Genomic DNA, 9157 nt, shown 5'->3' on the forward strand with positions numbered 1-9157 from the left:
TATGATTAAGCCTTTTCTGCTCAGTATTAATAGAATTTTCCGTTCCAATCTGCGTTTTAAAAAAATCCACCCTCTATCATGACATAGGTACACAAAAATGCTGGAGAAACTCAGCGGGTGCAGCAGCATCTATGGAGCGAAGGAGATAGGCAACGTTTCGGGCCGAAACCCTTCCTCAGACTGATAGGAAGCCATGTCATGCTTGATTCATTCAAGGGGACTTGCGGGAGCAACCATAGTTGTTCATTCTGAGGAATGGTCTCGACCCGAAACGTCACCTGTTCCTTCGCTCCACAGATGCTGCCTCACTCGCTGAGTTTCTCCAGCATGTGTGTCTACCTTCGATTGTTCCAGCATCTGTAGTTCTTTCTTAAACAAAGTTGTTCATTCAGTCAGATTCCATTTTCAACATTGCACCGATAAAACTAAACAACGCGTGTGTAACTTTTTTTTTAAACGCAGAACGTTTCTATCCTTCTCTCCCTTTGTTCAATGTCTGTATATACAAATAAACCACAGCATTTTGGTAAAACGTGCTCGGTTAGCTCTAATCGTTTGCATGTAACTTTAACATGCTCAACGAGCCAAAAATACCAGGCACCAAGATGAGGTGTAACGACTGCAAAGAAAGAAGCCGTTTGGTCCATGAAGCCGGCTCTCTGGTGTGGTATTTCCCCCCAACACATCTCGAAGTGTTTATTTTCCTTAAGTGCTCCTTCGATTTCCTTTTGAAATTCTGCTTCTACTGACCTTCTAGTGCCAGATACTGCTCATTACAGCTGTTCAAATCCGATGTATCCCTTACCCCAATCCTCCTCTTTTGTTCAAGAAAAAGGCAAGCTCATATTCTCGGGACTAACAATGAAGATAAAATATTGTAAAATATAGATAAAACATGACTGTACTGCTAGACTCAACAACAACTTCATCAACAAGTTCGCTGATGACACAACAGTGGTGGGTCTCATCAGTGACAATGATGAATCGGCGTACAGGATGGAGGTGGAGCTGCTCACAGGTTGGTGCAAATCCCACAACCTCATTCTCAACATGGGAAAAACTAAGGAGATGGTGGTTGACTTCAGGAGGGCGGGGAAACAACACCATACACCTCTGCACATTGATGGAGCTGATGTGGAAAGGGTCAGCAGCATGAAGTTCCTAGGACTACACCTGTCAGATGACCTGACGTCCACGGCCAACACCACAGCACTGGTCAAGAGAGCCCAGCAGCGACTACACCCTCTCCGAAGACTACGTAAAGCAGGTCTCCCCACTACACACCTACGGACTTTTTATAGGGGGACTGTCGAGAGCACATTGACCTACGGCATCACTTCCTGGTTCGGGAGCTGCAAGGCGTACGAACGGCACCAACTAGACAGGATTGTGAAGACCGCCAGCAGGATTATTGGTGCTCCACTCCCTTTCCTGCTGGACATATACAGGAAGAGATGTATCAGCAGAGCCATCTCCATCATCAAAGACCACTACCACCCATCGCATCACATATTCTCCATCCTGCCATCTGGGAAGAGGTACAGGAGCATTAGCTGCAAAACCAGCAGGATGCTCCTCAGCTTCTTCCCGCAGGCTATAAGACTGCTAAACGGACTTTGCCCCCTGCCAAAGTATCGCGCACCAACCACCAACCTGGACACACTGCAGCAGAGCCACTGTTGTGCCGCTGCCGATCGGAACGCCTGTTGAATGTTTAGTAGAGTGTTAAATTTGTTCATGATATATGTATTTTTATTTCTATTTATTTTTAATGCACACTGAATGGACACTGGTTGAGCAACGTTTTTTTGTTTCCTCTGGGTATGTGAATACTCAGGAAATGACAATAAAGATATACAATACAACAATACAATACAATTTCAACCCTGGAACCATATAGGCAAATCTTCTCCAGGAATGTCACATCCTTCTGAAATTATGATAACGAGAACTGGACTCAATCATCTTGTTATAAAGATTCAGCATAACTTCCCTTATTTCTGCATTCAATATCTATGAAACCCAGAATCCCATGTGCTTTGCCAACTATCCTCAAATATCTATTCATGTAAACCCTTTGGTCTTTATTTTCTTACACACATTGGAACCGTATCATTAACTCTATATTTCCTCTCCACATCCATTGTGTGAAATGACATAATCTAAAGTCATGGTCATACAGTGTGGGAACAGGCCCTTCGGCCAAACTTGACCTTGCCGACCAACAAGCCCCATCCACACTAGTCCCACCTGCCCATGTTTGGCCCATATCCCTCTAAACCTAAGGTACACAAAAATGCTGGAGAAACTCAGCGGGTGCAGCAGCATCTATGGAGCGAAGGAGATAGGTAACGTTTCGGGCCGAAACCCTTCTTCAGACCCGCTGAGTTTCTCCAGCATTTTTGTGTACCTTCGATTTTCCAGCATCTGCAGTTCCTTCTTGAACACTCCCACTAAACCTAGTCTGTCTAGACCAGTCCAAATGTCTCTTAAACGTTATAATAGTACCTGTCTCATCAACCTCCTCCGGGAGCTCATTCTATATACCCACCACTCTGTGTGTCAAAACGTTACCCCTCAGCTTCCTATTAAATCATCATCATAAACCTATGTCCTCTGTTTCTTAATTACCCTACACTGGCAAAAGACTACGTAGTTACCCAATCTATTCCTCTCATGATCGTGTACACCTCTGTAAGATCACCCCACATCCTCCTACGCTCCAAGGAATAAAGTCCTAGCCTGCTCAACCTCTCTCTACAGTTCAGGCCCTCAAGTCTTGGCAACATCCTCGTAAATCTTTTCTGAACCCTTTGCAGCTTATCAACATATGTCCTATAACATGGTGACAAAAAATGAATATGATACTCTAAATGTGGCCTCAACAATGTCTTGTACAACTGCACAACTTTTATACTCAATATTCTTGATTAGTTAAGTCCAATGTTCCGAAAGCCTTTTTGATCACCATTTTCAAGTAACTATATACAGTACCTGCACTCCGAGATCCCTCTGCTATACAACATTCCCCAGAGCCCTGCTATTCACTGTAGGTCCTGTCCTTGTTTGACATCACAAAATGCAACACCTCTTCCATGAAGCCAATTTTCTATCCAGTCAGCGACCTCTCCCTGGATCCCATGTGATCTGACCTTCTACAGCAGCCTACAATGCGGAACCTTGTCCAATGCCTTGCTGAAATCCGGACAGACAATGTCTACAGCTCTGCCCTTATCAAACCTTTTGGTCACATCTTCAAAAAACAATCAGGTTTGTGAGACATGATCTCCCACATACAAAACCATGCCGACCATTGCTAATCAACCCGTATTCCGCTTGGGGAGTCTGCATCCTGGTGGCAGGAACATTGAATTCTCACAATTCTGTTAACCCTTGCTGTCTCCTCCTCCTCCTCCTTTTTCCTTTCTTCTCCCTGCCTCCCCCCACCCCCTATCAGTCTGAAGCAGGGTTTTGGCCCGAAACGTTGCCTATCTCCTTCCTTCACTCCATAGATGCTGCTGCACCCGCTGAGCTTCTCCAGCATTTTTGTGTACCTTCGATTTTCCAGCATCTGCAGTTCCTTCTTAAACACAGATATCAGGCTCACTGGCCTGTAGTTCCCAGACTTTTCCCTGCAGCCCTTCTTAAATAGAGGCACACCATTTGCCACCCTCCAGTCTTCCGGCACCTCACCCGTATTAAATTATGACTCATAAATCTCAGCCAGGGCACCTGCAATTTCCTGCAATTTTATAAAAGATTATAGATTCACATCCTCCTCTGAAAGTAAATAGTTTTGATTCTTTGTTACAAAATAATTGGAGCCAGGAAAAAGGCAATTCACCAGACACAGCAGTTAGAGAAAGAAATCATGAGAGACAGAAGATCATGTCATTAAACCTCCAAGAATACAAGCGTGCTTGTACCATGGTAAATATTTGTAGACCAATGAGCCCAGCCCCAGGACATCTCTGTGTTCATCAGGACAGCATTCCATGACTAATCATTTATAGGGGTTCCTACTCTGAGAGGTAGACATCTACAGGATTTCCCCAAGGTAGTGTTCCACATCCAGTCATCTACAATGGTCCTAAGGACAGTGTCCTGCGATTAATCATCTGCAAGACTTCTGTAGGGCAGTGTCCTAGGTCCAATCACCCACACGAGTTCCTCAGGGCAGTGTCCTAGGCTCATCTATTTTCAATTGCTTCACCAAAGCCTTTCCCTAAACAGAAGGTCAGAGGTGGGTTAGTTTGCTGATGGTGATGATGCACGGTGCCACTTCAGAGAGCATTGTGGCCCCATCATCCCAGGGACCCAGGATTGATCCCGACCTTGGGTTCTGTGTGAAGTTTGCACATTCTCCTCATGACTGAGTTTCCATTGGCTAAGAGAGAATAATTTGTAGGGAGATGGGGAAAGAATAGATTTGGATTGTTGGATAGACACAAGAAGCTGGAGTAACTCAGTGGCTCAGAGAGCATCTTTTCTTCAGACTTCAAAGGGTCTTGACCCGAAAAGTCACCTATTCCTTTTCTCCAGAGATGCTGTCTGTCCCACTGAGTTACTCCAGCTTTTTGTGTCTATCTTCGGTTTAAACCAGCATCAGCAGTTCCTTCCTACACATTTGGATTGATGGGATTGTACTGCTATGAGCCGACAAAGACTGAAGAGGCTGAAAGGCCTTTTGTGTGTTAATAAGTAAATAATTACACAATGACCAGTTCCTTTTGCAACTCGGTGGATAACAACACAATCCATGCATGCAGCATGACTGAGATAACATTTGATCATGTAACAACATGTAACAACATGACCACATGCTACATCATTTACCGACAATGCCCATCTCCAAGAAGTGACAGATTAACCATTTGTTCTTGTCAGTCAACAGCTTCACTGTTACTTGATACCCCACAATCAACATCTGGAAGATCGCCTTCAACCGGAAACTTAACTGGATCAGCCTCATAAATTAAGGGTAAGTCACAGTATATATATTCTGCATTGAGTGACTCTTCCCATGCCTGCATGGGAGTTTTATTAATGAATTAATGAATAATCGTAAAATTATCTGGTCATTGTCACATTACTTGTGGATGCAGAAATTGACTACTGCTCCTTTATAATTCTACTCTGCAGAAATTGACTACTGCTCCTTTATAATTCAAGACATGATTGACTGGCAGCACAATACTTTCATATCCTGAAAAGGATGCACAATGTGCTATATATATATGTACATCATCCATACTTTTCTCTCTTTTCAATAGATTATTGGCTTAAGTCTGCAGAAGGTTCCCAACTCAAAACATTATCTGTTCATTCCCTCCACAAAATGCTGCCTGATCCGCTAAGTTCCTCCAGCACTTTGTATCTTGCTCAAGATTCCAGCATCTGCAGTTTCTTGTGTCTCTCTTCTAGTTTATGTTCGGAAGGATAGATTAAGTTTTGGGATACTGGGGGAAAGCCTTCACTTTCCTTCGAATAGTTTTGTGGTATCTAAGTTTAGTATAGTTCAGTTTATTGTCACGTGCACCAAGGTACAGTGAAAAGCTTTTGTTGCGTGCTAACCAGTCAGCGGAAAAACTACACATAGTTATAACCGAGCCATCCACAGTGTACAGATACAGGATAAAGGGAATAGCGTCTAGTGCAAGATGAAGTCCAGTGAAATCCAATTAAAGATAGTCAGAGGGTCTTCAATGAGGTAGATAGTAGCTCAGAACCGTTCTCTAGTTATTGGTAAGATGGTTCATTTACCTGATAGCAGCTGGTAAGAAACTGTCTCTGGCTCTGGCGGTATGCATTTTTACACTTCTGTACCTTTTGCCTGATGGGAGATGGGAGAAGAGGGAGTGACTGGGGTGAGACTCGGCCTTGATTTTGTTGGTGGCCTTGCCAAGACAGTGTGAAGTGCAGATGGAGTCAATAGAAGGGAGGTTAGTTTGTGTGATGGTCTGGGCTACATCCACAAGTCTGCAATTTCTTGAGGTCTTGAATGGAGCTGTTCCCAAACCATGCTATCACACATCCCAATTTCTACATCGCATCTGTAGAAGTTGGTGAAAGCTGTTGAGGACATACTGAACTTCCTAAGCCTTCTAAAGAAGTAGCTGGTAACATTTACTCCTAAGAACTTGAAGCTTTCAACCAAGGTTTAGGTTATCTGATTGACCTTAACCTTAAGATTAAATCTTATCTGATAAATCAGATGATTCCTCTCTTTACCCTGTGATGTTGAGGAGAGAAGCAGGGTACTTTGGTGTCGGCTTATCAATTTTGTAGTTCTTTTCCTGCCTACCTCCCATTTTCTCCTGTCTCAGGCTGAATGTGGTTCTGCTAGTGCCAACCAGACTCCAGCATGTTGACCAAGAGATCATTCACAATGTGAGTTTAGGAAGTGGTTCAATTCCTCTCTGGTCTCTCTAGCTCAGCTCTTTACCAGACAATATACTTATCTTTCTGGTGGGTTTTCTGTCAGTTCTGTTGTAATAAACGTGTTTACAAAAGGGAAAAATCACGTCATATTAAAATATTAACCAAGCATACAGATGGTAACAGATTGGACAGAGCTGACTTTATAGAGGGTGCTTATTCCGAAGGAGTGCAGTACTGTGATAGCCCCTCACTACAGGGCTTTTCTACACCACAGATGTAACAGGAAATCACTAGTGGTTTCCCACGCAACACACTCCTCCACAAACCAGAAAAGAACTATCCAAGGACACAAACATTAGCTCCCAAATAACCACTGAATGGAGGGAGAAAAGAGGAATCCCTTTTGCTACTCTCTATCTTGACTCTTTTAAATGTAATTATTAGTTTGCAAAATACGAAAAAGATCCACTCTGCTCTCTACATGTGTCTGGGGATCTCTGGACAAGCATCGATGCAGGTCAATTTTAATATTTTCTAGGGAACATACAAATAGAACAGTCAGCTCAAAGCTAAGATTCAGAAGTTCACAGGAAAGGGAACTTTTAAAAGCTATTTGAAACTTTTTATTTAACTCGATCTTGTCAACGAGGTATCGTGCCATCTTGCTAAATTTGCTTGAGGGGTGATATTGCACACGAATTGCACATCAAGTTTGTATCAGTGCCAAGTTAAAATTGCTTTGTCCTGAAATAAATATATGTCTGCTATTATGTCTGATACACTGGTAGAGCTGCTGCCTCAGTGCCAGAGACCCTGGTTCAATCCTGACTATGGGTGTTGTAACTGTGTGGGTTTTCTCCGGATGCCCTGCTTTCTGCCCACATTCCAAAGATGTGCAGATTTGTAGGTTAATTTGCTTCTCTAAATTGTGTCTAGCGTGCAGGACATAGAACTAATGTACTACTGATCAATGGTCGGCATGGACTTGGTGGGCCGAAAAGCCTGTTTCCATGCTGTATCTCTAAGCTAAGCTCTACGAGTGATTCTTCCCACTAAGCTCATACTTTCCATTTCTCCCTCTGCATCTTTCTATATTTATTTGTTATTTCTACAGAACCCAACTGATCTTTCCAAAGGGCTCAGCATTTTGAAGGGGATATAGTCTATCATTTTGACATTCCATTTAATTCTTCCTTAAGTTCCATCGAAGATAAAAACATGAGGTCACAGAGGGTTTAAACAAGAATAACCAGAATAAATTAATTTTATTTAATTTTAATTCTTGATATAATTTGTAATCTTCACAAAAAGAAAACATCCTTTTCATATTTTTTTGCATTTGAACTAAATGAAAACAATGTCCGTCAGTCACAATGAACTATAGTGTACTTGAATCTAGATTGGGATTGTTGTTGGTTTATTACTCATGTGTACCGAGATACAGTGAAAAGCTTTGTATTATGTGCTATCCAGGCAGACCAGACAGAATACAACAGAAAAAAAAGGTAAATAAAAAGTACAGAATATAGTGTTAGAGCTACTGAGGTATTAAAACATAGTTCCAGGCCCCACAAAGAGATAGATTGGAAGATCAGGAATACATCATTAGCATGTGAGAGATCAACATGTTACCTTGGCTGGACTCCATCGGGAATAAATTGAGGCTTGGTTGGAAATAAATAATAATTGACATCCTTAGCAAATTGAACCATTCAGAAGCAGAGCTATCCAGTTTTGGACAGTCCCAGGTCCAACTGTTGATTTATACAGGATTAGTTAATAGTGTGGTGATTGGAGATCTACAATTTGTCTACATCCCCTGTATCAGCAAGCATAAAATGCCAAAGATTTCTCCAGCACCTCTCTCCACAATTACCTCATTTTGAATTGGACATGTATGGACTGTGGTCGAGGATAAAACCAGGCAAAACAATTATGTTCCTTCTGGTTGAATAGTCCAGTAATATTTTCAAAGCTTACATATGTGTAACAAATTATTGGTTTAGAATGACCAACCTACATGAAACTATTCTCCTGGAACCATTCAAAACCTTCAGAAAAGGAGTAAAGCTGACAAGATAACTAATTTGTTTAAGAAGGAACTGCAGATGCTGGAAAATCGAAGGTACAGAAAAATGAAACGTTGCCTATTTCCTTCGCTCCATAGATGCTGCTGCACCCGCTGAGTTTCTCCAAGATAACTAATTTCCTTTTTATATCTGCTAAAAAAATGCAACAGATACTTTTCAAGATGGAACTACATCATTGTAAAACCTAAACAAAGAGAAGAGAGATTTGAACATCATTTAGAGGCACCCAGAGTTTAAAAAAAAAACAAGACATAATTCTAAACCCACTCCATTATTGGTTACATTTGATTTAAATATTCTCCCTGGATTTATATGATCCTGAAAAGTAGTTAAAAGGTAGTCGAGGCCAGTTCATTGGCTATATTTAAGAGAGAGTTAGACGTGGCCCTTATGGCTAAGGGGATCAGAGGGTATGGAGAGAAGGCAGGTACAGGATACTGAGTTGGATGATCAGCCATGATCATATTGAATGGCGGTGCAGGCTCGAAGGGCCGAATGGCCTACTCCTGCACCTAATTTCTATGTTTCTATGTTTTCTAAAAGCTTCATGAAATCTGGAGGAAATACACAAAGGTTATGACAATGATGAAAAAGATTACCTATGAGGAAAGATTCAAGAAAGTGAATGCATTGTATTAAAATAAAAAGAGGTGGTGTGATAATTATATTTAACATATGAGGTAGAC

The sequence above is a fragment of the Leucoraja erinacea genome, chromosome 1 (genome assembly GCF_028641065.1).
Source record: "Leucoraja erinacea ecotype New England chromosome 1, Leri_hhj_1, whole genome shotgun sequence".
Lineage (NCBI taxonomy): Eukaryota > Metazoa > Chordata > Chondrichthyes > Rajiformes > Rajidae > Leucoraja > Leucoraja erinaceus.